Source organism: Ambystoma mexicanum, chromosome 8, assembly GCF_040938575.1.
Source record: "Ambystoma mexicanum isolate Mex_15411 chromosome 8, UKY_AmexF1_1, whole genome shotgun sequence".
NCBI classification, from domain to species: Eukaryota; Metazoa; Chordata; class Amphibia; order Caudata; family Ambystomatidae; genus Ambystoma; species Ambystoma mexicanum.
In genome coordinates this window covers 41,780,990-41,806,027 of record NC_090929.1, presented here as the reverse complement: position 1 = coordinate 41,806,027, position 25,038 = coordinate 41,780,990, and positions in this window count along the sequence as shown.

The window sequence follows — 25,038 nt, the reverse complement described above, 5'->3', positions numbered from 1 at the left end:
AGTCACCAGGAAACACTAGAGCCAGGGGGGGCCCAATCTCGAACAGTCACCAGGACACAATAGAGCAAGGAGGGGGCCCAATCACAAATAGTCACCGGGAAACTCTAGAGCAAGGGGGGCCCTATCACAAACAGTCACCGGGAAACAATAGAGCAAGGGGGGGGCAATCACGAATAGTCACCGGGAAACACTAGAGCAAGGGGGGCCCAATCACGAACAGTCACTGGGAAACAATCGAGCAAGGGGGGCTCAATCACGAACTGTTATCGGGAAACAATAGAGCATGGGGGGCCCAATCACGACCAGTCACCGGGAAACAATAGAGCATGGGGGGGCCTAATCATGACCAGTCACCGGGAAACACTAGAGCAAGGGGGGTCCAAACACAACCAGTCACCGGGAAACAATAGAGCAAGGGGGGGTAGGGTCAAATCACGACCAGTCAACGGGAAACAATATAGCAAGGGGGGAACCAATCACGAACAGTCACCGGGAAACTCTAGAGCAAGGGGGGCCCTATCACAAACAGTCACCGGGAAACAATAGAGCAAGGGGGTCCCAATCACGAACAGTCACCGGGAAACAATAGAGCAAGGGTGGGCCCAATCACGAACAGTCACTGGGAAACACTAGAGCAAGGGGGGGGCAATCACGAATAGTCACCTGCAAACACTAGAGCAAGGGGGGGGCAATCACGAATAGTCACCTGCAAACACTAGAGCAAGGGGGGCCCAATCACGAACAGTCACTGGGAAACAATCGAGCAAGGGGGGCACAATCACAACCAGTCACCGGGAAACAATAGAGCATGGGGGGGCCTAATCACGACCAGTCACCGGGAAACACTAGAGCAAGGGGGGCCCAAACACAACCAGTCACCGGGAAACAATAGAGCAAGGGGGGGCAGGGTCCAATCACGACCAGTCAACGGGAAACAATAGAGCAAGGGGGGAACCAATCACAAACAGTCACCGGGAGTCAATAGAGCAAGGGGGGGCCCAATCACGAACAATCACCGGGAATCAATAGAGCAAGGGGGGTCCAATCACGAACAGTAACTGGGAAACACTAGAGCAAGGGGGGGGCAATCACGAATAGTCACCTGCAAACACTAGAGCAAGGGGGGCCCAATCACGAACAGTCACTGGGAAACAATCGAGCAAGGGGGGCACAATCACAACCAGTCACCGGGAAACAATAGAGCATGGGGGGGCCTAATCACGACCAGTCACCGGGAAACACTAGAGCAAGGGGGGCCCAAACACAACCAGTCACCGGGAAACAATAGAGCAAGGGGGGGCAGGGTCCAATCACGACCAGTCAATGGGAAACAATAGAGCAAGGGGGGAACCAATCACAAACAGTCACCGGGAGTCAATAGAGCAAGGGGGGGCCCAATCACGAACAATCACCGGGAATCAATAGAGCAAGGGGGGTCCAATCACGAACAGTAACTGGGAAACACTAGAGAAAGGGGGGGCCCAATCACGAACAGTCACCGGGAAACGATAGAGCAAGGGTGGGCCCAATCACGAACAGTCACTGGGAAACACTAGAGCAAGGGGGGGCAATCACGAATAGTCACCGGGAAACACTAGAGCAAGGGGGGCCCAATCACGAACAGTCACTGGGAAACAATAGAGCAAGGGGGGCCCAATCACAAACAGTTACCTGGAAACAATAGAGCATGGGGGCCCAATCACGACCAGTCACCGGGAAACAATAGAGCATGGGGGGGCCTAATCACGACCAGTCACCGGGAAACACTAGAGCAAGGGGGGGCCTAAACACAACCAGTCACCGGGAAACAATAGAGCAAGGGGGGCAGGGTCCAATCACGACCAGTCAACGGGAAACAATAGAGCAAGGGGGGAACCAATCACAAACAGTCACCGGGAAACAATAGAGCAAGGGGGTGCCCAATCACGAACAATCACCGGGAATCAATAGAGCAAGGGGGGGTCCAATCACGAACAGTCACTGGGAAACACTAGAGCAAGGGGGGGCCCAATCACGAACAGTCACCTGAGACAATAGAGCAAGGGTGGGCCCAATCACGAACAGTCACTGGGAAACACTAGAGCAAGGGGGGGCAATCACGAATAGTCACCGGGAAACACTAGAGCAAGGGGGGCCCAATCACGAACAGTCACTGGGAAACAATAGAGCAAGGGGGGCCCAATCACAAACAGTTACCGGGAAACAATAGAGCATGGGGGCCCAATCACGACCAGTCACCGGGAAACAATAGAGCAAGGGGTGGCAGGGTCCAATCACGACCAGTCAACGGGAAACAATAGAGCAAGGGGGGAACCAATCACGAACAGTCACCGGGAAACAATAGAGCAAGGGGGGCCCAATCACAAACAGTCACCGGGAAACACTAGAGGTATTTCCCCAGCACAAACATAGAATACATCACATAGGATAAAATCCCCTGGTACTTAGTAGCGGGCATTATAAGTAAGAATGGTCACTATTTTGCATGTTTGGCTCAGCGCTACTATCTAGTAAACCAGTGTACGCTTCCAGCCAATCACTTCTAGCGACTCCCAGTTTGGACAGGTGAGACTGTGGGGATGCTATGAACCCCCCTGTAGTGTCATGTTTCTGGGCGCCATGACCCAGCATGTAGAATCTGTCATGTCAGTGACCTCTAATGTCCTAGTGGCATGGCATGTTGTATGTGCTGGGGCTGGCACCGTGTGGATGGCCACTGCCCTGTCTGTCGTCCCAGCGCCCCTCGCACCTGCACCATCTGAATGATACAAGGCCTAGTAAGATCCTTCTGCCCTCCCTTCCTTGCGCCTAGAAACACTTGTGCACAGGCGCGTTATACATGGCTTATATCATATCAATGTCCTCCTATGTGGTTGTTGTTACCCTTATACTTACCTTCTGTACTCACCTCATGTTTGGAGGTTCAGCCGAATTTAAAGCGGCCTGTATACTCGAGTATGTATTCAGTGCCTCTCTGTCGCCTAACAGACCCACATCATTTCAATGTGCCCAGGGTCACACACTTTGGCTAAGCGGTGAACCCTGGATGAGAGCCCATGGGATTTAGGCACTTTGTTTCTCACGAATCTTCCCAGCACTAGCTCAAGTTTGCACACATACATGTGTGATTGGCAGAACTTCCCACCCCATGTTCAAGTCTGCCATTTTCCTGACTTGCCTCTTGTTTGACCCCCAGTGCTATGCCAGACCCCAGACTCAATGCTGCACATGAATTCCCTGGGTCCCCCAGCTGTAAAATAAAACAACCCCCCGCTCCACGCCCCACCATTGCTCCAGTTTTGCACCCTGAGCTTTAGCGAACAGGGACAGTTTTGCTGACTCATGAAATTAGCTTTAACGCGCAACAGTCACAGTGTGGATCACAAGAACCTATTTTTTTCAAACATAAATCTGCCAGTCAGTGGAGTTTGTTACACAAGCACTAAAATGCCTTCCACGTGCTCACAAGTGAAGGGAACACGCCTTCCCCCAGGAGCAGGAGGTGTTTACCTGAAACAGCACGTGACCCCGCTTCCCAGCCCATCTCAGCACGCTCTTGCCTTCTGGAGAGAGGGGCGCAAAACAGAAGCAGCACTACTGAATGCTCACTTTCACCCCCCAAATACCTCTTGCCCCTGGATTCCATCATTGGATGCTTCTCCGCCAATCAGAATGTCCAGAATCAACAATTACCTCCAGAATGTATTGTATTATATTGTAGCAGTCATTTATATAGCGCCATTTTCCATTTGCATGGCCTCAATGCATTTTGTGGCCGGAAAGCCCTCCGGGACCGAAGTCCAGGTATGGGAAAATTCTAAGAGGAGGCTTAAGATGCATTTATGTGTTTGGCCAGGATTACTAACAATTATTTTTTTATATAGCACTTTAATCTAAAGCGCTTTAAGTAGGACATATTTACATACATTACTATGATAGTACTCATTTATCAACCTTGGAAGGATGAAAGCCTGAGTTTGCCTTGCCGCGTTTCGAACCAGCGACCTGTAGATCAAACACAGATCACAGCAACAAGCGATTAACCCGCTGAGCCATTTTACCGGCATAAGGACATAGGAGGAGGCCCATTCACAAATAGTCACCGGGAAACACTAGAGCAAGGGGGGGCCCTATCACAAACAGTCACCGGGAAATAATAGAGCAAGGGGGGCCCTATCACAAACAGTCACCGGGAAATAATAGAGCAAGGGGGGGCCTAATCACAAACAGTCACCGGGAAACAATAGAGCAAGGGGGGTCCCTATCACGAACAGTCACCGGGAAACACTAGAGCAAGGGGTGGCCCAATCACGAACAGTCACGGGAAAACAATCTAGCAAGGGTGGGCCCAATCACGAACAGTCACTGGGAAACACTAGAACAAGGGGGGGCAATTACGAATAGTCACCGGGAAACACTAGAGCAAAGGGGGGCAATCACAAACGATCACTGGGAAACACTAGAGCAAGTGGGGGCCCCAATCACGACCAGTCACTAACAACTCTTTTTTTTATATAGCGCATTAATCTAAAGCGCTTTAAGTAGGACATATTTACATACATTACTATGATAGTACTCATTTATCGACCTTGGAAGGATGAAAGCCTGAGTTTGCCTTGCCGCGTTTCGAACCTGCGACCTGCAGATCAAACACAGATCACAGCAACGAGCGATTAACCCGCTGAGCCATCTTACCAGCATAAGGACATAGGAGGGCTAGCTAGGTTCTGGTAAGCTACACAAGAGGTCAGGCATGAGGACGGGTGATGAGAGAGGCCAGAACAGAGTGCTGCTACAGAAGACACGACATGTACCCAGCTAGAACAACAGTTTTCATAGGTTGTCTCTGAATTCTAATGGCAGAGGTGTTGAGGCCAGTCTGATGTTTACTGCGAAACGTTGTAGCCAGCTAGACTGAATTTGTCATAGTCGTAGCTGCAAAGTGCGTGGGTGGATAGCTGTGCTCGCGGCAGGCGCCCACTGAAGTGGTGCGTTTACAAATACCTTAAGCTCAGTTGGAGCTTATCTTGATTTCTCTGGGTCACCCGGTCTTCTGAGGGGAGGAAAAGTCAGCTACTTTCCTAGACTTTACGGGCACTAAGGACAGGTTCCCCTCAATTCTACCAAGATCGATGGACTTGCTGTCCTAGAACATCATGGCGGGACCACCAGGCTACCATAGAGACTAGAATAATGTGGTTCTCTAAGCGCAATAGACAGGTTACTGCTATATTCTTACATGTCTTCCAAGTTCTACAAATGGTAACCAGAGGAGTTTACTAAGTGCGATATCAAGGATACATGCATATCATCACTGTGCGTTACAATGGCCGTTGAAATTGCATGAAGAAGGGGCCAATTTCACGGTGTCCTAGTCACGTGGCAAGGAGGCAGAAAGGGATGAGACTTTCACACCTACGCACAGAGCCATATCGTACCCATCCTCCTTAACTTTCTCAGACCAAGAAGCAGACTCAAGGCCAAACTACAAAGCAGTAGTTGACAAACGGCCACTGAGGTGATGAATGGTTGTAACATAAATTGGAGGGAAGCTGGGGTGCAGACTTACTCCCTGAACCTGGCCAATCCTTCTGCATGCTGCTAGCATAAGTCGAAAAGTATGCGTGGGCTAATTGCCAACCCAATCATAGTGGACCATGCAATCTAGGGTCCTATAGAGAGTAGAGCCAATGGGACGTCGTACATTTTGTGATGTTAACAATGGCCAGTTTGAAGGAAGGGCTTAGTTGCCCCACCTGATATTATTATCCAATCCCCTCTCCACGTTACCATATACAGATATAGTACCTATGTTAAAGTTAACTTCCTATAACCAATCACGTTGCATGTTAGGTTTATAAGATTACACGTCAATGATGATGAGTTTTGGTATAAATGTTGTTGTTTTTCTGAAATTAATTGGAGTTTAAGCTAAAAGGAAGATCGAGCGGTTGATGATGTTCATTGAACTCCCCGTTTTCTGTACTTGTCATTAAATGGACTCCCTTTGCCAAACTATTGAGTTGTCATTATTATTTGATGCAAGAGTATGAATCTGCATCCCCATCTATCGCGAGGGTGCTGCTACTCATCTTAAAAGGCTGTTTGGAGACCCCCAGTCTTATGGCCGGCTGGGGTCCATCCAGTTCACTTGGTAGCAGAGATTAGATGGTTAGATTAGATAAGACACCCATTGACTGTCAACATAAGTAACTTCGGATCCTCAGCAATATCACAAGTCCTTTGCCATCCGGCTGATAGAAAGAGAAGCTCCCTGTAGATAGTGGCTAGTTTAATTAAAAACCCTGCAGGTTAGGTCTGAAGGAACCTTTGCCTTCCCCCAAGAATCCCTTCCCACTTCTTCGAGCAGCCGATCAGACGAGCAGCACGGAAAGGCGGTAACGAAGGCGGTGATCCCAAGCGTCCAGAGAGGAAAAAAATGCGAAAGGTGAGTGAAAAAGACTGAATGTTTTGGCAAAAAGTTATGACCTTGAAACAAGTAAGGGACGGTAACAGAGGGAGGTGGAACAAAAATAACATCAGAGTAAGAGTATAATGTGTATATATAAGGGGAAAATATTGACTCCAGGGTTGGTCGAGCAATAGAGAGAGAGATACCGGGAGTGACTGAGGTAGACAGTATACGCCCAGTTTCCTAGGTTTTAAAGAGCACTAGAAGAAGCCTTCATTTAAAGGGATGGTCTAGTAAAAAATTTTATTTAAAAAATAGATAGGCCACATAAAAAAAAAAATACTAGCATCCTCCGTTTTAAAAATTCCTATGTAAAATTTTGAGCTATTCAAGCTCAAAATTCGAAAAAGCAAGCACAGGGGCGCAGCCATTTTGTGAAATGGAGGCCCTCCTGTGCTGGCTTTTGCTTTTGCGGCACTAATGAAGGAAAAGCCAGCCAGCTGTAGTAAACAAAGTCTACCGCTGGGTGGCTTTCCCTTCATTAGTGCCGGGACTCGGAGGACGCGGACCGGAGACCAGAGCAGGAAAGCTGCAGCTGAATCTCGGTAAGTGCTATTTATTTTTTTTACAAAAAATAAGCACTAGCTACGTTTTTTTTTCTAAGTTTTCCGAGCCGGAGGAGCCTGAGAAACTTGGAAAGAAAAACAGCAGCGTTTTCCAACACAATAACGTTGTATTTATGTTTGCGGGCGCTTCAAAAGCGACCGCAAACATAAATACAACATTTTTAAAGCTGCGGTTTTATTTCTAAGTTTTCCGGGTTCCTCCAGCCCGGAAAACCTAGAAAAAAAACGTAGCTAGTGCTTATTTTTTGTAAAAAAAATAAATAGCACTTACCGAGATTCAGCTGCAGCTTTCCTGCTCTGGTCTCCGGTCCACGTCCTCCGAGTCCCGGCACTAATGAAGGGAAAGCCACCCAGCGGTAGACTTTGTTTACTACAGCTGGCTGGATTTTCCTTCATTAGTGCCGCAAAAGCAAAAGCCAGCACAGGAGGGCCTCCATTTCACAAAATGGCTGCGCCCCTGTGCTTGCTTTTTCGAATTTTTGAGCTTGAATAGCTCAAAATTTTACATAGGAAGTTTTAAATCGGAGGATGCTAGTATTTTTTTTTTATGTGGCCTATCTATTTTTTAAATAAAAAATTTTACTGGACCATCCCTCTAAGATCCTGAATTAATAGGATGACGTAGACGACCAGATCGATTAAAGACGATCTGAAAGAAATGGGCTTGAATTCCATGTCGGAATAAAATTAGGGGCAGAATGCATCTGAGGAAGCAAATGTCATGAGATTTGTGTAGCCGGCCGGAGTCTGTCTTATCTGTTTCATGTTTTTATTTGTAAAAATAGCATGAAAATTGCACAATTGTGGTAATATGATGGTGCATTGCATGTATTGATGGCTGTAGTTGACAAAAGCAACAGTGAAATTTTTGGGAAAAACGGGATTGGAGCCTGCGACGATTGGTGCTCGTTCATATTGTTGATCTTGATTGTGAAACGTAAAGTATAACAAAGTGTTGTATAGGGGAGAAACTAAACAGGTTAAGCCATTGGCGCACATGTGCAAACAGCTGCCGAAGCATGCACCTAAGCCTAAACAGTACAGTGCAGAATGGGTTAAAGGAACCGCCCACAAAATGTTTATGCCATGGCCCCAAGGTGGCTCGCTATCTAAAACGGTCCTACAGCACATGACAACATATTTGCACGCCACGTACACTGGCAAAAAGTTAGACCAATGGCTAGCTAGTTTTGAACTTTTGAAAATTTATCAACAAGAAAAGGTGGACGAGCCACTGTTAGATTTGATACTGAATGTATGTACAGAGGGGGTTAAAGAGCCTTCTGCACCACCCGCCGTGTCGCGTCTAAAACAAAAGGCAAAGCTAGTAAAGACAATGGATTATACCCATTGAGGGAACTTAAAGCAGCCACGGGCTATAGCAACCCGTCATATGAGTCACCTACGCAAAGGAGTGACGAAAGCCCAGAGAAAGACAGAGACAGAGATAATACCTCAAAAGTCCCAAAGGACAAGGAGAGGTGCGAAAAGGAAAAAGGAGACCAAGCACAAGCAAATACATCTATAGATATGGGAAGAGAGGGAAAGAGATGGAAAGGAGATGAGGATAGGACTGATGAGATGGCATTCGCACAGAACGAATGGATGGGAGGTCAGATTTTATTGAAACTCGATGGTAAAGGCATTTGAGGATATCATACAAAGAGGAGAACAACATGACTTAGAAATAAAAGAGAAGGAAAAGGAAAAACAATTAAGAGATGAAGGGGCTAAGAAAAAGGACAGACAGAAACAAGAGCAGCTGTATCATGATGAACAGGTCAGAAAACAGGAAAAGGCAGAAGAACAGAGAACACACGATCACAAGCAGAGAACAGTTGATGATCGAGATAGAATAGAACAACAGAGAATAGAAGAAGAAGAGCAAAGGATACGGGAGAAGAGAATAAAAGGACGAAGGGATGTGGAAATGGGAAGGGCAAATGAACGAAGAGATGCGAGGAAACAAGAAGAAGATAGGGTCAGAGAGAAAGCGAGGAAGTGTAGAGAGTTTGATGATGCCATAGAATGTAAACGAAGACAGAGAGCACGGGATCTTGAATATCTGGAAAAAAGGTTCAAAAACCTGATCCAGTAGTAGGCTGGGAAGATATAGAAGAATACTCTGCTGAGTACGATTCAGTACCAGCTACATCTAGGGCAAATATCGAAGATGATTTCGACACCAGAAGCATCGGATAGACGATCGATAGAATATATGATGAGATGGGGCTAGAAGGAGTACCCCAAAGGGAAGAAGAGGATGAGCATCTGGAGAGCACTCTGTTGTACAATACTGTGGACGCCTCATGAAGTAGCAGAAATAGAGAGCTGTCATTAGATAGGCTGACTCTAACCAGAAATGCGGAGGATGGGAGAAGTTGCACGAGTTGGGCACAGACATTATTGGACACAGAAAGAGAAGAATGTGAAGAAAGAGAAGATGAGAGAAGACGTGAAAGATGCGTCTCTAGGGGAAAGGGAGTGAGATGGTCTGATTCTAGTGGCTCTACACCTAAGGCATCAGAGTCAGCCACTCAATCAGATCAGCATGAAGGAGTATCATACGGTCAGAGGGGGGTGTCTCCACCGCCCTATGTGAGCAGACTAAGGACATTCCCAGGTAGACAGTGATGCAGGTATATTACCCCTGCGGTAGACAGAAAAATGATGAGAGAGGAAAGGGAGTGTCATGTGTCACAGTTCTCTTTACTAGAAAAGGGACGAACGAGACCACAATACATACCCTGGCCTCGCATGAACAGAGAAAACCTGAAACATAAGCTCCCGATGTTGACATTGGGAGCCGGGAAATGGATACATGAGTTGGAAAAAATGACAGGAGGGAACACGTTAGCAATAGGGGATATTAAGGGTCTTTTAATAGCCATACTTGGTGATAGAGCTGATGATGTGTGGGCACGAGCAGGTTACCCTGGGGTGACTACAGTTAATACCGCGCATGACGGAGCGCCGTTTACCAATTGCAGAACCGCGGTATAGAAAGCACTTTGAGTGCTATACCCGAACACTTCTGATATGGGAGCTTTAATGACACGCAAGATGAAGGAGTCAGATGATCCTTTGCTTTACATTCAGAACTTCCATGACGTCTGGGTCCTGGAAACTCAGGAATCTTGGGGGAAATCTATACCCGTCTTTAACCATGTATTGTGTCAAGGGCTGCCAGAACAAGTACAGAGGCAGCTCAAGAAATTGTTAGGGATATTGGCAAAGCCATGGTCTGAAATACAGTTGACCATCGCACACTACTGCCGGCAGCTGCAAGAACAGAATCGCAAAAAGGATGCTGCATGAAAAGGTGAAGAGGCTAAATTGGTGCAGAAAAAAATATCAAAGTATGCCATTGAGGGGGCAATGATAATTAATACAGATGGATCAAATATGCAGCAGGCCAATAGCCAGAGACAGTTCGATCAAAACAATAACAGGCTTTACCCAAGGGGAAGAGGCCTTTGAGGAAGAGGATGACATATTAATCAGGGAGGGTTTCAGAACAATCAAGGATGTTTTCAAAATATGCAAAATGGAAACCCGGGTATGCAAATGGGCAAATAATCAGACCACTGCCAACATGTTGGGCGTGTGGTGTGACAGGGCATCTAGCACGTACGTGCAGAAGTCAAAGCATGGTGCAAAACGACCAATTCACAAGAGGAGGGATGGTGAATCAATCTGCATTCTCACAGCAGGGTGGAAATGGAGCTGCGCAGAATCACATGGTGCAGCAGCAAGCGCCGGGAGCACAGCAGAGTTTGCAACCCCAGAATGTGACAAATTCTCCACAGGGACAATCTCAACAGTCGCCAATGCAACTGTCACAAACAACAGGTACGGGACAGGTACTGAATTCAGGAATGAGAAATACCACAAGTGACGGGGGAAATCCGTTCAATCAGAATGTGACAGGATTATATATAGACTAGGAAAGCTCACCGGGAGACCTGATGTGTTCTATCCTATCAGTAACGACAAACCCTCACCAGGAACCAAGGGTAGATGTCTGTGTAGGGGATAAAGAATATTCTTTCTTAGTTGAGACAGGTGCGACACGCTCGTGCATATGTAAAGGCAGGTTTTCTTTGTCCGGCGATGCCTTAAATACTCAGGGCTTCACAGGAGCAACAAGTCGTGTTCCTTTTACAAAAGAACTTCCAGTTTCCATAGGGGAATAGGACATGAGTGTGCCCCTGCTATATTCAAGGTGATCCCCGGTGAATATATTGGGATGAGACCTAATGACAAAGTTAAACATGACAATCTCGTTCACGGAGAAGGGCATAGTATGTTCAACTCAGGAATGCATTATTTGAACGTATGCGAAACCAGAGTAGTAACGTTGTCCTCCCTCATGAGGAGACACGCTCATATTGGCCAAGGAACAAATGCTGTAAACTCACTTACAAATGCATTACTTACATATACATAGTATTCATCATCATATTACTGTCATTGACGATTAGGACTGCATTTTTCATTGGTGCACAGAGCGCTCAGGTTCCCGTGCACCCACCTAATGATGTGCGCATGCAACGGTTCATAGTCATTTTTTTGATTTTTTTTTTGTTAATATGTTTTTTATTCGAAATGGGGGGGTTCCCCCCAAACCCCCTTTTTAAAAATGTTTTTTTTGTTTTACCCATTTTTTTTATTCCCGGACCCCAAAATAAATATATAATTTAAAAAAAAAGGAATTCGACTTTTTTTTTTCGACATTATTTTTTCAAAAAAATGACTGACCACCGCATGCAACCTACAAAGGTACCCAGACCTTACATAGTCATTCCAGTTCCTAGAAAGAATGATCGAGTGACTGAACTTGAGATGGATGTGATAACTAATGACAGACCCACGAAACTTGGGGTAACAAATGAATTGCCATGCCGGCGACAGGGTCAGCAAAGTAAACCCGAGAAGGGGTTGAGGGAAGGTACACATACACAAATAATGAGCACATAAACACCTGGTCTAGTGTCAAGAAGTTCAGAATCACATTCCAGAGAATGGGGAAAGCTCGGACAAAGAACGGTGAGAAGTTCCACACCAAGAGAAGGTGAGAGACAGATGGAGAAAGCTGAACTTTTAAAGAGACAAAAGACTCTAGAGAATGAACAAACAGAGACAGCACCGACCAACATGCCTGACCCAATGATGAAGAGGTTAAGCTTCAATCCTGCAAGACGATCAAGTGCTCAGATACTGGCAGAATCAATTTGGATGATTATAAACAGAGCCAGAAAGAACCAGTGGGATAAAGAAAGAGTTAGAAGACTTTCTCCTACTCAAATAATACAGACGACAATGCATGGATCATTGATGAAGATACCTGAGAATCCTCCAGCAAGAAGAAGCTATACAGATGGATTTTAGAATGTGGTTATAGCAAACTACAGGAAGACCTTAAGAATTAGAAGGAGCACACAAGAAGACAATAATGAATTGAACAATTACTTGGACAGCACAGCACACTTGGGTAACAACATGTGGTACCAACACATGAAGGAAGTTGGGAGACGAACTTCAGAGGAAGAATGCTTTGTGTGTGCATTCCTATTTTACAACATGGGGAAGGCAACGATCTTCGTAGCTGTTGAAGTAGATGTACAGACAGCACACTGTCTGTCCCCGATAGCAATGTGTAGAATCAGAGGTCAGTTCATGGGAAGTGATGCTTCACTCAAATGGGCAACTGAAGCGACGGATCCAGATGAAGATGATTATGTACAAGACATAAAGACAAGAAACAATGGCAAAACAAAGAACTTTGTGATAAGATATGAAAAGTCTGGAGTTAAAGGAGCGGAAATCAGAAGAGAAACAAACAGAAAACTGAACGTCCAAGTGAAATTTCCAGAAGAAGCGCGAAAATGGAAGAACAGCGGTCAAATGCAAATCTGGGGAACAGTGCTTTCACCAGACGGATTGGAGAAAGGAGTCGTGATCTGCATGGATGATCATTGGATACTATAAGGAAACCATTGAAAATGCACAGAGGGTATGCAAACATTATGGCAGAGACTGGCAAGACTGCTAACATGGGTTGAAGACACAGGAGGACACCTACAGATAGTGCCATTGGAGAATTCCAAACTGTGCTTCAGAAACAATGGTACAAGAAAAATGGGAGAACATCAGAACTGTGGACAAATCTTCGATGCCACAGGAATGGCACATGGTACTGCAGTCATCATGTATCATTATTCGGTATGTGGATCCAAAGCATATATTAGTTTGCCAAAGAACTGGGGAGGTATATGCACATTGGTGAATGTCCATGTTCCAGCATTGGTGATTCCAAAAGGTGACCTGAATATTGACAGTTTCCTGAAAGCAAATGCTCACCTGAGGAAGAAGAGATCTGTGGAACTGATGAGCCGAATGAAGAGAGAGAATTACTTCTCTGCCAAATCAGAAGAAGCCTTTCATACAATCCCATACGAACACAGGCTGTTCAGCTTGACCTCATCAGTGTTCATGACAATCTTGATGCCAAGAGTTCAGGTTGGAGCAAATACTAAATGGTTGCAGTTAACCAGATGGGAATTACTGCAGACCATCAACACAATGATAAAGGGATTCAGTGCAATCAAGGAAGAATTAAGAGCGATTCGACTAATGACCCTCCAGAACAGATATGTCCTGGATATGATCACAGTTATGGATGGAGGGGTTTGTGCAAAAATCGGGGAATCATGTTGCACATTTATACCATCTCACAATGATGAAAATGGAACCTTAACAGAAGCCATAGGTATGCTGACGAAATTACAGAATCAGATGATTGATGAAGTTGACGAGGTTGATGATGACAGCTGGTTTGGATCACTAATTTCATGGGTTCCCCAATGGATGGCAGACACATTCAAGATCCTAGAAGCCCTGTTGGTGATGGTATTGCTTGGATTCTGTGTTATCCAGATAATAATCTCTCAGTGCCAGAAAACGGCAAAAAAGGCCATAGGGATGAAAATCATGATTGACGTTGATTCAGGATGGAAGCCCAATGACCTGTCTGATGAAGAAATAAGAGACTTTGTGGAGGCCAGCATTTATGCACTAGAAGGAACAAAGTTTCGGTATCCGAAAAAACAGAAAATATGTGGGAAAATTGATCTTTTGTAATCCAAGTGGAGAATGTCAACTAATGACATGGGACAAAGACGAGCACGTAAGAACAGCAGGATGTTTAAAGGGAGTGATAAAGATATGGACCCCAAAGGAAAATTTCTTCACGACATTTCATACAGTGCAAGAGCTAAGACATAGATAAAGAAGGGAGGGGGAGAGTGGGAAGGAAATGGAAACAGACAGGCGACCACCGTACTAGGCCTGAGGACATTTCTGGTAGAGCTGGAGAAAAACAAAAGGTGAGGGAGAGGGGTGCAGAAAGGGAGGGGAGGAACAAAACAAGTGACTATCATACTAGGCCTGACAACATTTCAGATAGTGCTGGAGGGGTTGTGGGGAAGAAAAAAACAGTAATGGGAGGGTGGAGGAAACAGACGAGGTTGCTATCATATTAGGTCCAGTATATATCTACAGACACGACAAAGGGACGGTTGTCAGAATGCAATACCCGAAGAAACCAAGAAGATACTAAAAGAAGACAACTGGTGACATCATGAGAAATCGAACTGACGCACATATAGAATATAAGGACCTAAGAATGCTGATAAAGAGACGAAATACCATGGATAAGTGATATCTTGAGCCTAAGTTGAAACAGTGGAGTTCAAGATGGAGAAACGTATGCCTATGCACGATGAAGACATTAAGCCAGTTTAAATGTGTACATACGCAGGAAACCGCAAGAAGCAAAGAAATCTGCTTATGCTTAATAGTAAAATAGATTTGCGGCAAGCGCCAACTATACATATTTACCTCAAAAGCACTTTATAGATGAGTGAAAGTCCACTACGCACATGAGCATAATCGAATCGAGGTTACTAAAGGTCTCAAGAGGTGAGGGCCTCAGCTAACAATTCAAGAATTAAAGACGGAGAGAAATCCTGCTTAAGGTAACCCTGCAAAGAGGCCAAGGTCGTGTCAGGCTGGAATAGACTAGCAATGCCTACGATTTAAGAAAAAAATAACAAGAGTCTTCTGTTCAGCAAGGTTGAGATAAGCCGCAGATGGTAAACGACTGACAGAAGTAAATCAAATACACGAAATTGCATGAAGAAGAGGGCGATTTCACAGTGTCCTAGTCACGTGGCAAGGCAGGCAGAAAGGGATGAGACTTTCACACCTACCGATGGAGCCATATCGTACCCATCCTCCTTACCTTTCTCAGACCAAGAAGCAGACTCAAGGCCAAACTACAAGGCAGTAATTGACAGACGGCCACCGAGGTGATGAATGGCTGTATCATTAATTGGAGGGAAGCTGGGGTGCAGACTTACTCCCTGTACCTGCCCAATTATTCTGCATGCTGCTAGCGCAAGTGGAAAAGTATGCGTGGGCTCAATGCCAACCCCATCATAGACCATGTAATCTAGGGTCCTATAGAGAGTAGAGCCAATGGCCAACTATGCCGACGGCACCCAGATACTCATCCCTATCTCTGGGGACTTTGCTCTTGACACTAAGGCTCTCAATGACATCTACTCCATCATCCAGGCCTGGATGGCGCATCATGGGCTCTGCCTTAATGATGAGAAAACGGAGTTACTTATCCTCGGCTCGCACGCCAGACTGGCCAAACTAAATTCAGAGTACAAAGCATTCACCATAGATGGTAACATCATCAACGTGTCGAATACAGCAAATACATTGGGCATCTATCTGGACACTACTCTCTCCCTAACTAGACAAACCAACGGAGTAGCTTCGGCATCGGCATATACCTGCAAACTTATCACAGCCTGCAGACCCTTCAAGAACTCAGACAACTGCATAACCCTAGCCAGAACATTAATATTGGCTAAAATAGACTACTTATAACGCCCTCTACCTGGGGACTAGCCAAAAAAACATTGACAAGCTACAAGTTGCTCAAAATAACACCATAAGGGCGGCCCTCAACATCCCCAGAAAATCTCACATCTCTGACATCAGACACAGCCTCCACTGGCTCCCTATTGGACAGTGAATCTCCCTCAAAACCTTAGCCTTAACCTACAAGGCTCAGAACAACCAGGCACCAGCTTACCTGACCAGCCGCTTTACGCAGCATGTCTCAAGCAGACCGATGAGATCAGCCTACATTAACACTCACACCATCCCGAGATTTAAGCTTCAGTCTGCTGGAGGCTCAAGTTTCCCAGTTCTCGCATCTAAACTTTGGAACACTACCCCTGCCACACTCAGAGCAGAAGCTACGTTCATCTCCTTCAAAAACAAAACCAAACTCTGGCTCCACAAGCTTGATGAGCCCACAACGCCCTCTACATAGGCAATGAACACTAATTAGTTTAACCTAACCATGTTCAGCTGCGCGCACCTTCGCATATCTTTCCTACTTCAGCTTCTGCGTCATTCCTGGTATCCTGCACTATTTTGTACCATGTCTGTTAAGCATTGCTACGCCTTTGTGTTACCATGCCTATGACTATGTCACTGTTGTAACTCACTCTGCCTGCTTGTGACCAACTTCTTGTAACCACGCACCCAGAAGCCCCAGGGAAAGGCCGCGCGCTATAAATAAATCAAATACAAATACTATGGGACGTCGTACTTTTTGTGACGTGTACAGTGGCCAGTTTGAAGGAAGGGCTTAGTTGCCCCACCTGATATTATTATCCAATCCCCTCTCCCCGTTACCATATACAGATATAGTACCTATGTTAAAGTTACCTTCCTATAACCAATCACGTTGCATGTTAGGTTTTTAAGATTACGTGTCAGTGATGATGAGTTTTTTTATATTAATACTGCTTTTTTTTTTAATTTAAGTGGAGTTTAAGCGAGAAGGAAGATCGAGCGGTTGCTGATGTTCATTGAACTCCCCGTTTTTTGTACTTGTCATTAAAACTGACTCCCTTTGCCAAACTATTGAGTTGTTATTATTATTTGATGCGAGAGTATGAATCTGCATCCCCATCTATATCGAGGGTCCTGCTGCTACTCATCTTAAAGGGCTGTTTGGAGACCCCCAGTCAGAGGGCCGGCTGGGGTCCACCCAGTTCACTACTATCTAGTAAACCAGCGCACGCTTCGTCAATCACTTCTAGCGACTCCCAGTTGGGGCAGCTGAGACTGTGAGATGCCATGACCCCTCCCCCCCCCGTAGTTGCAAGTTTCCGGGCGCCATGACCCAGCATGTAGGATTCTCATGACAGTGACCTCTAATGTCCCAGTGGCATGGCATGTTGTATGTGCTGGGGCTGGCACTGTGTGGATGCCCACTGCCCTGCCTGCCGTCCCAGCGTCCCTCGCACCTGCACCATCTGAATGACACAAGGTCTAGTAAGATCCTTCTGCCCTCCCTTCCTTGCACCTAGAAACACTTGTGCACAGGCGCGTTATAAATGACTTATATCATATCATATCAATGTCCTCCTATGTGGTTGTTGTTACCCTTATACTTACCTTCTGTACTCACCTCATGTTTGGAGGTTCAGCCGACTTTAAAGCGGCCTCTATACTCGAGTATGTATCCGGTGTTCTCTCTGTCGCCTAACAGACCCACATCATTTCAATGTGCCCAGGGTCACACACTTTGGCTAAGCGGTGAACCCTGGATGAGAGCCCATGGGATTTAGGCACTTTGTTTCTCACGAATCTTCCCAGCACTAGCTCAAGTTTGCACACATACATGTGTGATTGGCAGAATTTCCCACCCCATGTTCAAGTCTGCCATTTTCCTGACTTGCCTCTTGTTTGACCCCCAGTGCTATGCCAGACCCCAGACTCAATGCTGCACATGAATTTCCTGGGTCCCCCAGCTGTAAAATAAAACAACCCCCTGCCCCACGCCCTACCATTGCTCCAGTTTTGTACCTTGAGCTTTAGCGAACAGGGACAGTTTTGTTGACTGATGTGTCGTTAAATCCATTAAATTAGCTTTAACGCGCAACAGTCACAGTGTGCATCACAAGACCCTATTTTTTCAACATAAATCGTAAACTTGCCTTTTTTCTGCCAGTGAAGTTTGTTACACAAACACTAAAATACCTTCCACGTGCTCACAGGTTAAGGGAAGACGCCTTCCCTCAGGAGCAGGACGTGTTTACCTGAAACACCACGTGACCCCGCTTCCCAGCCCACCCGCAGCACGCTCTTGCCTTCTGGAGAGAGGGGCGCAAAGCAGAAGCAGCGACTACTTGTATTTGCGAAATAGAGAATGCTCACTTTCACACCCCAAAAATCTCCTGCCCCTGTATAGGCCAATGGGCGTTTAACACATGGTTTCCATCATGGGATTCTTCTCCGCCAATCAGAATGTCCAGACTCAACAATTTCCTCCAGAATGTATTGTATTAAATTGTAGCAGTCATTTATATAGCGCCATTTTCCATTTGCATGGCCTCAATGCAGTTTGTGGTCGGAAAGCCCTCCGGGACCGAAGTCCAGGTCTGGGAAAGTTCTAAGAGGAGGCTTAAGATGTATGTATGTATTTGGCCAGGATTAATAACAACAATTCTTTTTTCTGTACAGCTCTTTAATCTAAAGCGCTTTACATAGGACATATTTACGTACATTACTATGATAGTACTCATTTATCGACCTCGGAAGGATGAAAGGCTGAGCTGACCTTGCTGCGATTCGAACCTGCGACCAGCAGATCAAACACAGATCGCAGCAACCAGCGATTAACCCGCAGGGCCATCTTACCAGCATAAGGACATAGGGGGGCGAGCTAGGTTCTGGTAAGCTACACAAGAGGTCAGGCATGAGGACGGGTGATGAGAGAGGCCAGAACAGAGTGCTGCTACAGGAGACACGACATGTACCCAGCTAGAACAACATTTGTCGCAGGTTGTCGCTGAATTCTAATGGCAGAGTCTACAAAGTGCGATATCAAGGATACATGCATATACCCACTGTGCGTTACAATGGCCGACCTCAGCAGTTATAAGTGCAATGGAGGGTAAACCACATATATCTTCGAGCGTCATGGGCGGGCTAAACATTATACAGCGTAAACGCTCCAAGTGTGATGCCAGGCTACCCGCAGGTCTAGGAACCATCCCTTGGCTTTCCTTACAGGTATTCTAAGCGTTTAAGCGGGCTAATATCAAGACACTGTCAGGCCCTACCCCCAAATCCTTCACAGTGCGTCACATTTCCTTCCCCCAAAGACATCTAAGTGCACTGCATTTCCTACCCCCAAAAATCCATCTTAGGGCATCACATTTCCTACCCCCAAAAATCCATCTTAGTGCTCCATATTTTGTACCCCCAAATCCATCATGGTGTGTCACATTTCCTTCCCCAAAGTCCATCTTAGTGCGCCACATTTCCTACCCCCAAAAATCCATCTTAGTTCGCCACATTTCCTACCCCCCAAAAATCCATTTTAGTGCACCACATTTCCTACCCCCAAAAATCCATCTTAGTGAGTCACATTTCCTACCCCAAAAATCCATCTAATCGAACTTTTTGAGAGTTTTTGGGAAATGCGCTTAGATATTTGGCAAGATACGGGATAGCAGTACGTGTCCTCTGGGTGTGCAGCGAAGGCGGGAGTAAGGACGGGGCCTAGTGGATATTTCATGTCCTGATTGGCTGTCCTGAACATTTTGATTGGTAACGTGCGAGCTACCCTCAGACTGGCAGTTGTTGTGTACTGGTGGCTTGAGCGCACCAGTTAGAGCGAAGGGGCCCTGGACCGAGCTGCGATCGTGTGCAAAGAGAAGTCTGCGTAGAGTTAGTGGGGCGGCTCCCCGCGGGAACAGCCAGCATCCGTCTGTGGGTTTGTGTATGGGACCTGCGCAAATGCCTGAAAAGTAGCAGACACCAGTCACATTCATCTGTCACATCCAGACACCTTCACAACACTCTAAAGCAGCTCTCCTGAAAGCCCGCCATATATTTGGGAATTCTACACAAGTCAAATGGAAGAACATTTCCCAGGAAAACCTAAAATAAGCCTCTTCACAAGAGGGGCGTGGAGCATCCACAAACAAAAAGAAATTGCGCAACTTGCCCTTATTTTATGGCGCATTGCTGATCACCTTAGCGACTTACCTTGGGAGAGGCCATTATCACTTGGGACTAGGGGTGCACCAAACTTTGTCACCGAGCATTTGGACGAAATCCTGCTGAAAAATAGCTACTTAGCTGCAGCCTTCTAATTTTACTGCAATGCTGCAACAGATTGCCAAAGAAATGGAATTAAAAGTCGTCTACAATCATATGAGACTACTGTGCACGCATGTGTGCATTGGCGAGAAGGTGCAGTGAGGATGAGTGAGAGGAGAGCATGGTTTGCTCCTACGGGAAATTGCCTGTGGAGACACCTATAGCCATAGCAGGTAGTGGACACCAGGAGGACTTTGGTAGCCAGAGATATGCCAGTAAGCGTGACATGCGAGGCCTCTGAGGAACCTCATGGAGACCAGGAGGACTTGGGTCACCAGAGATATGCCAGGCAGAGTGACACGCGAGGCCTCTGAGGAACCTCATGGAGACCAGGAGGACTTGGGTCGCCAGAGATATGCCAGGCAGAGTGACACGCGAGACCTCTGAGGAACCTCATGGAGACCAGGAGGACTTGGGTCACCAGAGATATGCCAGGCAGAGTGACACGCGAGACCTCTGAGGAACCTCATGGAGACCAGGAGGACTTGGGTCACCAGAGATATGCCAGACAGAGTGACACGCGAGACCTCTGAGGAACCTCATGGAGACCAGGAGGACTTGGGTCGCCAGAGATATGCCAGGCAGAGTGACACGCGAGACCTCTGAGGAACCTCATGGAGACCAGGAGGACTTGGGTCACCAGAGATATGCCAGGCAGAGTGACATGCGAGGCCTCTGAGGAACCTCATGGAGACCAGGAGGACTTGGGTCACCAGAGATATGTCAGTAAGCGTGACATGCGAGGCCTCTGAGGAACCTCATGGAGACCAGGAGGACTTGGGTCACCAGAGATATGCCAGTAAGCGTGACATGCGAGGCCTCTGACGAACCTCATGGAGACCAGGAGGACTTGGGTCACCAGAGATATGTCAGTAAGCGTGACATGCGAGGCCTCTGAGGAACCTCATGGAGACCAGGAGGACTTGGGTCACCAGAGATATGCCAGTAAGCGTGACATGCGAGGCCTCTGACGAACCTCATGGAGACCAGGAGGACTTGGGTCACCAGAGATATGCCAGTAAGCGTGACATGCGAGGCCTCTGAGGAACCTCAAGGAGACCAGGAGGACTTGGGTCACCAGAGATATGCCAGTAAGCGTGACATGCGAGGCCTCTGACGAACCTCATGGAGACCAGGAGGACTTGGGTCACCAGAGATATGCCAGTAAGCGTGACATGCGAGGCCTCTGAGGAACCTCAAGGAGACCAGGAGGACTTGGGTCACCAGAGATATGCCAGTAAGCGTGACATGCGAGGCCTCTGAGGAACCTCATGGAGACCAGGAGGACTTGGGTCACCAGAGATATGCCAGGCAGAGTGACATGCGAGGCCTCTGTGGAACCTCATGGAGACCAAGCAGACTTGGGTCACCAGAGATATGCCAGTAAGCGTGACATGCGAGGCCTCTGAGGAACCTCATGGAGACCAGGAGGACTTGGGTCACCAGAGATATGCCAGTAAGCGTGACACGCGAGGCCTCTGAGGAACCTCATGGAGACCAGGAGGACTTGGGTCGCCAGAGATATGCCAGGCAGAGTGACACGCGAGACCTCTGAGGAACCTCATGGAGACCAGGAAGACTTGGGTCGCCAGAGACAGGCCAGGCAGAGTGACATGCAAGGCCTCTGAGGAACCTCATGGAGACCAGGAGGACATAGGTAGCCACAGATATGTGAGGCAGAGTGACATGCGAGGCCTCTGAGGAAACTCATGGAGACCAGGAGGACTTGGTAGCCAGAGATATGCCAGTAAGCGTGACATGCAAGGCCTCTGAGGAACCTCATGGAGACCATGAGGACATAGGTAGCCACAGATATGTGAGGCAGAGTGACACGCAAGGTCTCAGAGGAACCTCATGGAGACCAGGAGGACTTGGGTCGCCAGAGATGGGTCAGGCAGAGTGACATGCAAGTCCTCTGAGGAACCTCATGGAGACCATGAGGACTTTGGTAGCCAGATATATGCCAGTAAGCGTGACATGCGAGGCATCTGAGGAACCTTATGGAGACCATGAGGACATAGGTAGCCACAGATATGTGAGGCAGAGTGACACGCAAGGTCTCCGAGGAACCTCATGGAGACCAGGAGGACTTGGGTCGCCAGAGATGGGTCAGGGAGAGTGACAATCAAGGCCTCTGAGGAACCTCATGGAGACCACGAGGACTTTGGTAGCCAGAGATATGCCAGTAAGCGTGACATGCGAGGCCTCTGAGGAACCTCATGGAGACCAGGAGGACTTGGGTCGCCACAGATATGTGAGGCAGAGTGACACGCAAGGTCTCCGAGGAACCTCATGAAGACCAGGAGGACTTGGGTCGCCAGAGATGGGTCAGGCAGAGTGACATGCAAGGGCTCTGAGGAACCTCATGGAGACCATGAGGGCATAGGTAGCCACAGATATGTGACTCAGAGTGACACGCAAGGTCTCTGAGGAACCTCATGGAGACCAGAAGGACTTGGGTCACCAGAGATATGCCAGTAAGAGTGACATGCGAGACCTCTCAGGAACCTCATGGAGAGCAGGAAGACTTGGGTCGCCAGAGATAGGCCAGGCAGAGTGACATGCAAGGCCTCTGAGGAACCTCATGGAGACCAGGAGGACATAGGTAGCCACAGATATGTGAGGCAGAGTGACATGCGAGGCCTCTGAGGAACCTCATGGAGACCAGGAGGACTTTGGTAGCCAGAGATATGTCAGTAAGCGTGACATGCGAGGCCTCTGAGGAACCTCATGGAGACCAGGAGGACTTTGGTAGCCAGAGATATGCCAGTAAGCGTGACATGCGAGGCCTCTGAGGAACCTCATGGAGACCATGAGGACATAGGTAGCCACAGATATGTGAGGCAGAGTGACACGCAAGGTCTCCGAGGAACCTCATGGAGACCAGGAGGACTTGGGTCGCCAGAGATGGGTCAGGCAGAGTGACATGCAAGGCCTCTGAGGAACCTCATGGAGACCAGGAGGACATAGGTAGCCACAGATATGTGAGGCAGAGTGACATGCGAGGCCTCTGAGGAACCTCATGGAGACCAGGAGGACTTTGGTAGCCAGAGATATGTCAGTAAGCGTGACATGCGAGGCCTCTGAGGAAACTCATGGAGACCAGGAGGACTTGGGTCGCCAGAGATATGCCAGGCAGAGTGACATGCGAGACCTCTGAGGAACCTCATGGAGACCAGGAAGACTTGGGTCGCCAGAGATAGGCCAGGCAGAGTGACATGCAAGGCCTCTGAGGAACCTCATGGAGACCAGGAGGACATAGGTAGCCACAGATATGTGAGGCAGAGTGACATGCGAGGCCTCTGAGGAACCTCATGGAGACCAGGAGGACTTTGGTAGCCAGAGATATGTCAGTAAGCGTGACATGCGAGGCCTCTGAGGAAACTCATGGAGACCAGGAGGACTTGGTAGCCAGAGATATGCCAGTAAGCGTGACATGCGAGGCCTCTGAGGAACCTCATGGAGACCATGAGGACATAGGTAGCCACAGATATGTGAGGCAGAGTGACACGCAAGGTCTCCGAGGAACCTCATGGAGACCAGGAGGACTTGGGTCGCCAGAGATGGGTCAGGCAGAGTGACATGCAAGTCCTCTGAGGAACCTCATGGAGACCATGAGGACTTTGGTAGCCAGATATATGCCAGTAAGCGTGACATGCGAGGCATCTGAGGAACCTTATGGAGACCATGAGGACATAGGTAGCCACAGATATGTGAGGCAGAGTGACACGCAAGGTCTCCGAGGAATCTCATGGAGACCAGGAGGACTTGGGTCGCCAGGGTTATGCCAGTAAGCGTGACATGCGAGGCCTCTGAGGAACCTCATGGAGACCAGAAGGACTGGGGTCACCAGAGATATGCAAGTCAGCGTGACATGCGAGGCCTCTGAGGAACCTCATGGAGACCAGAAAGACTTGGGTCACCAGAGATATGCCAGTCAGCGTGACATGCGAGGCCTCTGAGGAACCCCATGGAGACCAGGAGGACTTGGGTAGCCAGAGATATGTCAGGCAGATTGACATGCAAGGCCTCATAGGAACCTCATGGAGACCAGGAGAACTTTGGTAGCCAGAGATGGGTCAGGCAGAGTGACATGCAAGTCCTCTGAGGAACCTCATGGAGACCAGGAGGACTTTGGTAGCCAGAGATATGCCAGTCAGCGTGACATGCGAGGCCTCTGAGGAACCCCATGGAGACCAGGAGGACTTGGGTAGCCAGAGATATGTCAGGCAGATTGACATGCAAGGCCTCATAGGAACCTCATGGAGACCAGGAGAACTTTGGTAGCCAGAGATGGGTCAGGCAGAGTGACATGCAAGTCCTCTGAGGAACCTCATGGAGACCAGGAGGACTTTGGTAGCCAGAGATATGTCAGTAAGCGTGACATGCGAGGCCTCTGAGGAAACTCATGGAGACCAGGAGGACTTGGTAGCCAGAGATATGCCAGTAAGCGTGACATGCGAGGCCTCTGAGGAACCCCATGGAGACCAGGAGGACTTGGGTAGCCAGAGATATGTCAGGCAGAGTGACACGCAAGGTCTCCGAGGAACCTCATGGAGACCAGGAGGACTTGGGTCGCCAGAGATGGGTCAGGCAGAGTGACATGCAAGTCCTCTGAGGAACCTCATGGAGACCATGAGGACTTTGGTAGCCAGATATATGCCAGTAAGCGTGACATGCGAGGCATCTGAGGAACCTTATGGAGACCATGAGGACATAGGTAGCCACAGATAT